This window comes from Oncorhynchus tshawytscha, linkage group LG06 (assembly GCF_018296145.1).
Source record: "Oncorhynchus tshawytscha isolate Ot180627B linkage group LG06, Otsh_v2.0, whole genome shotgun sequence".
Classification (NCBI taxonomy): domain Eukaryota; kingdom Metazoa; phylum Chordata; class Actinopteri; order Salmoniformes; family Salmonidae; genus Oncorhynchus; species Oncorhynchus tshawytscha.
The window spans coordinates 36,591,354-36,599,656 of NC_056434.1; positions in this window are offsets into that span (position 1 = coordinate 36,591,354).

Genomic DNA, 8,303 nt, shown 5'->3' on the forward strand with positions numbered 1-8,303 from the left:
AAGTATCCATTCTCCTTCTCCACCTCTTTCTCTCTGTGTCTTGATCCTCTCGCTACTCTGCGCTCTCTATTACATGACTAACAGTGTATCCCAATGTGCTCCTGTCTTCCAGGCCAGAGGCTTGGTCAGCACCCACTGGGCACACACTGGTTGAATCAATATTGTTTCAATGTAATTTGTCAACATATTGCGATGTGGAATACAGTGGATTTGAAAAAAGTCATCAACCAATATGGTTTTCAACTCATTTCAACCAGCATTGTAAATATTGAAATGAGTATGAAACTTCAACTTTTATACATTAACTTAACCTGACTAACATGTTGTTACATCAATCTAATTTCAACATAATCATCAGAACTATGCATACAGTGCCTTGCGAATGTATTCGGCCCCCTTGAACTTTGCGACCTTTTACCACATTTCAGGCTTCAAACATAAAGATATAAAACTGTATTTTTTTGTGAAGAATCAACAACAAGTGGGACACAATCATGAAGTGGAACGACATTTATTGGATATTTCAAAAATGTTTAACAAATCAAAAACTGAAAAATTGGGCGTGCAAAAGTTCCCCTCTCTCCTCCCAGAAAGATACAGTATTCCCTGGGGGTTGACCTCAGAACAGGTTTATTGTAGTACAAGTCAGTGGAACTACCTACTAACTGCCTACTATGTCGAAGGAAAGATCAGTATTTCTGTCAGTTCTGACCTACTCAGTCTTGATCTTAATCTAGATGTGCTGTACACACTGCTCCATTCAGCTCTGTAGAGGTGTTCTGCCTACTACTTACTAAAACTACATACTGTTTAGAATGCACTGTTTAGTAAAAATGGATGCAGTAAGCAACAAATATTAACATACTTGGCTCATCCATACTGAGAATGTGTCATCTAATGCGCAATTGCTTTGAATCGCTCCATTTGTTCATTTTGGTACAGTGCATCACCTGATTATCAGCTGCTGTCAAACACACATGGGCCTTGAAAGACGATTCTCTTCCTCACCAGTGTGCAGCGAGTACTACTAGGATGAAAAGACGAAATGAGTATGATATCCTGGCATTTAAAGCATACTACATTTTCAAAATTTCACATGATGTAAAACGTTATTTTCGCATACCCCAAATCCCTACTGCTTAGAAGGCAAATGTGAGTTTCCGGACACTGCATGAAGAGTGTCGCCATTCACCCATTCACTTGAGTGGGTTGAGTCACTGATGTGATCTTCCTGTCTGGATTGGCGCCCCCCCCCCCGTGGGTTGTGCCGTGGCAGAGATCTTTGTGGGCTATACTCGGCCTTGTCTCAGGATGGTAAGTTGGTGGTTGAAGATATCCCTCTAGTGGTTTGGGGGCTGTCCTTTGGCAAAGTGGGTGGGGTTATATCCTTCCTGTTTGGCCCTGTCCGGGGGTGTCATCGGATGGGGCCACAGTGTCTCCTGACCCCTCCTATCTCAGCCTCCAGTATTTATGCTGCAGTAGTTTTTGTGTCGGGGGGCTAGGGTCAGTTTGTTATATCTGGAGTATTTCTCCTGTCCTATCTGGTGTCCTGTGTGAATTTAAGTATGCTCTCTCTAATTCTCTCTTTCTCTCTTTCTTTCTCTCTCTTGGAGGACCTGAGCCCTAGGACCATGCCTCAGGACTACCTGACATGATGACTCCTTGCTGTCCCCAGTCCACCTGGCCGTGCTGCTGCTCCAGTTTCAACTGTTCTGCCTGTGATTATTATTATTTGACCATGCTGGTCATTTATGAACATTTGAACATCTTGGCCATGTTCTGTTATAATCTCCACCCGGCACAGCCAGAAGAGGACTGGCCACCCCACATAGCCTGGTTCCTCTCTAGGTTTCTTCCTAGGTTTTGGCCTTTCTAGGGAGTTTTTCCTAGCCACCGTGCTTCTACCGTGCTTCCTGCATTGCTTGCTGTTTGGGGTTTTAGGCTGGGTTTCTGTACAGCACTTTGAGATATCAGCTGATGTACGAAGGGCTATATAAATACATTTGATTTGATTTGATTTTCAGTTGAATGGAATTGTACACCGTGTGACTTCAGTACCTTAAATTGGGCTATCACGAATCCTTGTCAAATGGTCTGTCAAATGGGGAGTAAGGAAGGAAGTGTGCATCTTGATTGGAATGGTTCAGGCTGTTCATATCATGCTCCCACTGTGTCTCCATGAGACAGAGCAATTCTGTAACGGAACAGTACTGCCTGTTCTATTAGTCTCTTATGGAATAATTCACACTACATGGTGGACGTTCTCGTTTGGCACACTCCGTAGTGTGTGTGTCTGTCTGCTATGTTGTACCTATATTCCTCAGAACCCCTATCTTTAGACGCCCTTGGATGTATTATAATAATATTTCCCGTACCGCCCCAATCCACTAAACATGGACCTTTGCTGCGGCTGCCGTCTGTGAAATGGGAGGTGAATTGTGTGTTGTCCCCAACCCTCAGTCATGGCTGCATAGCTGATTTGGGTAGAGTGGAAAGGCGTACGATACAAAGCCCCATACAAAGGCTCTATGGGAATAGTTGACCTGTTACTCTGACAGGGGTACATTTAAACCAGGCCATATATAACACCGTACATTGTATTATAGAAATGTGGTGTCAGCAGGCAACGTTGTTCATTTCCCTTTTTGATTTCTCTAGATTGTGTGTACATGTGTGATGTTTCAAACACTGACTTAACCTCAACATGTATCGGATGACCTGTCAACAGTGATAATGCTGAAAAACACAAGTCCATTAAACATTTCATACTAGTGAGAGCTTAATATTCTTAATAGGTTTGGAGTCACTTCATGTTGTGTAAATAGGACCTCTATTTCAGCTTCCCTCACCTCTCTGTCTTTCTCTCTCTAGATGTGTGAGAAAGAGAAAATGCTGTATAGACAAACTAGACAAAAAGACAGACACAAACCCCCCCTCTTCCTCTCTTCCCTCTCCCGGGACAGCTGATTATGTGTAAATACAGTGGCTGGGCAGAAAGAAAGAAAGTAGTTCCTGTAACATCTATAAAATGAGCTAATGCAGCCTTCAGAAGGGGAACATTCCGCCTTCAGGCACAGCGGTTAAGTGAGTGCAGACTTGGCGTCCATTTTGACAGTGTTACTAGTCTCTGTGAGGCTGTCTGCACCTTGTCATGGCACAAGGCCCCTTGGCAACAGTTGTGGCCAGGTTGCCTAATGACTGGCCCAGTCGGTGCATCATCTCACCTGTGGAGCAGAGCGCTAGGTTTCCATGCCACATGTGCGCTGCCATGTTCTGTTGTTGCCAATCTGTTTTCAATACTTCATTTTAATTAATTGTATTGTCTAGTTCACTGTAATATTGATTGGTGTTTGAGTTCACTTCAAATACAGTTTGAATTGATTTGAGACAGTATGACACAGATGAGTCATGCATCATCCTCATGTATATCCTGTAACCATGGAAATAGGACAAGCCCTCAGTCACATGACTCTATGATTAGATTTCTTGATATTAAAATCACATGGGTTCCACATCCCTGTTTCACTTGATCCTGAACATTAAAAGCTCGATGCAGCTGTCTTTGTATCAATATCAAATCATTTTTGTGTAACAATTAAGTACCTTACTGTAATAAACTGACATTAAAATGGACAAAAATAGCTTTTTAGCTAAAAACTATTTCTCAAGCAAGAATTTCGCAAGGACTGTCTGGGAGTGGTCTGAGTAGGAGGGGAAAACTAAAAACTGTTATTGTCAGAGAGGTTTGGAACTCTATTTGTTATTGGTCTATTACCTGTTTTACCACATGTTGATTTCCTACATGGAAAGCCGAAACTCCCGCCCATGCAAATCTGCTGATTAGAAAGTCCTGTGTAGATTGTATTTTCAACCAGCAACTATCAGGAAATAACATTGAGAAAACAATATCACACTTTTACAGTGATAGTTTCATCAAATGTTGTACAATATGATATATATTATAAAACACATAGAAAATATAATTTTAACTGCACTGGGCCTTTAACCTCTCAAGCGTCTCTTCGGCCAATTAACAGGCACTTATATCCCTGATTTAGCCTCCTCTGATTCTGTGCTCCCTTAGACGAATCCCAGACATTGAACCAAGCTACTGAAAAAACCCCAGCTACTAATTAAACCTCAAGAGCTCTCTGCCCAGACCATAATATTCTCCAGCTTGCATGGGTTTTCGACGTAACTTCCTTATAGTTCCTTATGTGTGTATGGGCTTAATTCAATCAAATGGGTATTGCTGTACGTGCTTGGGGTACTGAAAACCTACTACTGCCACCAAGGAGACTGTGCAAACATTGTTTGAATTATACTTTCAGCCTGTGTTCACTTAAAGATGGTCATTGAACCAAGCAACTGACTAAATTACAGCAAATAATGAGGCCTCCGGAGCGCTCTCCTCAACACATGATATTCCCCAGTATCACTGACTTTAATTTGACATCCCAAACAATATGAAACACTATACAGCTCACATAGTTTTTATGACTTTGTTAGTTTGCTGCACCCCTGCTGTAAAGTCCTTTGCTAACTTGGTAATGAGACTTCATAGTGAGATTGGGCGCATTACAGCATCCCACTTACCTTTGGCAGACCACAGCCACTATGGCGCTAGCTAGCACCACGACCATAACAACAGGCCCTAGTGACCTCAGCTAACTCCATTCTAATGTTTTCTTCACAAAACTGTAATGAACTGAATCAGCATGGTGGATGGCTGATGGCTGGAGCTACCATCAGCCTCTAACCGTGCTTCTCACCCGCTGCCTGTGTGAGGGAGGCCAATCACAGAGCACAAACCCAATGTTGGCCAGTGAGGAAAACAACGTAAAGAAAGAAACCTAGACACAAAACACAATACAACTGTAAAAGCACTGGTGCACTAAGTCGAGAGACTGGGTAACTTGCATCTACCAATGAATAGGGATCTAGAAAATATGAAGTAACACTTTTAGTATTACACTTATGGCAAAAGTTTGCAATCAGAATGCAGAATAACTGCAGTTAGAGTGCAGTATAACTGCAGTATGCAGCAAATTGTAATGGCGGGTGAGTGAAATGAGTGAGGAGTCAGATGCAGAGAGTGAAATGAACGGGAAAACACTTTAATAATGTCCTTCATCATGTCCCCGCGCCGACACCGGCCTCGTGGACGACCCGGGGGGCAAGGCGCAGGGCGATGCGGATGGAGGCGATGGAACTCCCTTAGTATAGTGGGATCCAATATATCCCCCACCGGGACCCAGCACCTCTCCTCCGGCCCGTACCCCTCCCAGTCCACGAGGTACTGCAGGCCCCTCACCCAGCATCTAGAGTCCAGAATGGACCGTATCATGTACGCCGGTGTCCATAGGGGGCAGAGGGACCTCCAGAACCTCACTGTCCTGCATGGGACCAGCTACCACCAGTCTGAGGAGAGACGCATGAAACGAGGGGTTAATATTTTTTATTTATTTTTATTTTACCTTTATTTAACTAGGCAAGTCAGTTAAGAACAAATTCTTATTTTCAATGACAGCCTAGGAACAGTGGGTTAACTGCCTGTTCAGGGGCAGAACGACAGATTTGTACCTTGTCAGCTCAGGGATTTGACCTTGCAACCTTCCGGTTACTAGCCCAACGCTCTAACCACTAGGCTACCCTACGAAGTGAGTAACAATCGATAACACACCTCGTTTATTCTCCTCAGGACTTTAAATGGCCCTCCTTTTTCTTCACGAAAAAGAAACTCGAGGAGACGGGTGACATGGAGGGTCGAATGTACCCCTGTCCCAGAGCCTCCGTGACATATGTCTCCATAGCCAACGTCTCCTCCTGGGACAACGGATACACGTGACTCCTGGGGAGGGCAGCGTTTACTTGGAGGTTTATCACGCAATCGCCCTGTCGATGGGGTGGTAATAGGGTCGCCTCCTTCTTACTGAAGGCTCCACCGTTGTCACACCGATGGAAACTCCTAAACACCTGCATGAACACTCATCAGACCAACCCTGGAGAGCTCCCTGTCTCCACGAAAGTTTAGGATTGTGAATAGCCAGCCAGAGAATCCCCAGTACCACCGGAAACGCAGGTGAATCGATAAGGAACAGACTAATCCGTTCCTTATGATCCCCCTGCGTAATCATCTCCAGAGGAATCGTGGCCTCCCTGACCAGCCCTGACCCGAACGGTCGACTATCTAAGGAGTGCATGGGGAAGGGGGGGTCTACCTTAACTAACGGAATCCTCAACCTCTGAGCGAGTCCGCAATCTATAAAATTCCCCACTGCGCCTGAATCGACTAGCGCCTTATGCTGGAGAGAGGGGAAAAACTTAAGGAAACAGATGAACAAAAACATGTGTCCAACAGGAAGCTCTGGGAGAGTGTGGTGCTGACTCACCTGGGGTGACGAGGAGTGTTCCGCCTGCCCTCTCGACTCCCAGATGGACTCCTCCAGCACCAACCGGAAGTGTGCCCTCTCCGGCCACAATGGGTACAGGAGGAGCCTCCTCCTCTGGTCTCCCTAGACACAGCCCCTCCTAGTTACATTGGAATGGGAGTGGGGGGACCCTTTCAGACCCTTTCAGAACGTCCGCGAGCAGCTAGCAGATGGTCTAGCCGGATAGACATGTCAATCAGCTCATCCAAGCCGAGCGTAGTGTCCCGACAAGCCAGCTCCCTGCGGACGTCCTCTCTTAGGCTACACCTGTAATGGTCAATCAGGGCCCTATCGTTCCACCCAGCTCCAGCGGCCAAAGTCCGGAAATCCAACGCAAAGTCCTGCTCGCTCCTCGTCCCCTGCCGGAGATGGAACAACCTCTCACCCGCCGCTCGGCCCTCTGGAGGTTGAACGAACACAGCCCGGAAACGGCGGGTGAACTCCAGGTAGTGGCCCCTCGCTGAGTCGGGCCCGTTCCAAACGGCGTTGGCCCACTCCAGGGCCCTACCCGTCAGGCAGTAGACGAGGACACTCACTCTCTCCTTGTCCGAGGGAGCAGGCCGAACGGTGGCCAGGTAGAGCTCTAGTTGTAGCAGAAATCCCTGGCACCCCGCCGCCGCTCCATCGCACTCCCTCGGAGGCGTGATGCGCAGAGCGCTGGCACCGGATCCCGCTGGAGGAGATGGTAGAGTTGCTGGTGGGAGGGTAGGTGGGGTAGTAGGGAGACCACTCCTCTCCCAACGGTTCATCCTCTCCATCATTTGATCTATTGCTGATCCGATGCAATGGAGGATGGACGTATGATGAAGGACTCTCTCCTCCATCGTGGGGAGAGGGGTGGTCTCTGCTCCTGCTGACTCCATCTGGTGATGCGGGCTTCTGTAACGGCGGGTGAGTGAAATGAGTGAGGAGTCAGATGCAGAGAGCGAAATGAACGGGAAAACGCTTTAATGTCCTTCAAAACGTAACAGATCCAAAACATGGGTGAATGCCCAAAACACTGGCGCTAAACCAACCCAAAACCTAGATACAAACACTGGACAGCGAAATTCCAAAACAAAACACGATACATCACCAAACGTAACAACCAACAAGCCCGCACAAACAACAGCGGGCCAAACGAACTTAAATAACACCCATCCCAAAACCCCAACAAGGAACAGTTAAAAACAATTAGACAAAAACAAACAAAAAGGAAAAAGGGATCGGTGGCAGCTAATAGACCAGCGACGACGACCGCCGAGCGCCACCCGAGCAGGAAGGGGAGCCACCTTTGGTGGTATTCGTGACACAAATACTGCGTCCAAAATAACACCATTATTTTATGCAGTAATTTTGCAGTGTAACTGCAGTTATTCTGCAATTACTGTGTCCAAAATACCACAGTCGACTGCAGTTACTGCAGTTTGAAAACTGCAATCTTTTTTTGTAAGTGTAGTCCACTATTAATACAGACCCACAATGTTTTTCATGTCAGCAGTCAAATTTACAAGATATTTAATCTAATATATGTTTTGTAATGCTTAGGTTGTTACGAGTGTACTGGTATATTTGTGATGCATGTGACATCCTGGCAACTTTGAGAAAAAAACACTTTATATCAGAGTTGTCTCTGTTGAAATTTGAGACGCTCTATGCATATTCATGAGGCTAGCATAGCATCTCACTCTCCATTGAATACAGGCGGTTGACGTCAACACCCCTTGATGTATCCACCAATCCAAAGAGAGGAATAGGCTCGAGCTTGAGAGCCCACTTTTCCACTCTGTGGACAACACATCCCATTATGGTGGAGACACAGGTATCTCGTCATTATTTCCAAATCTCTGACTGTATCAACATCAATCATCTACAATCTAAATATTAAATCCA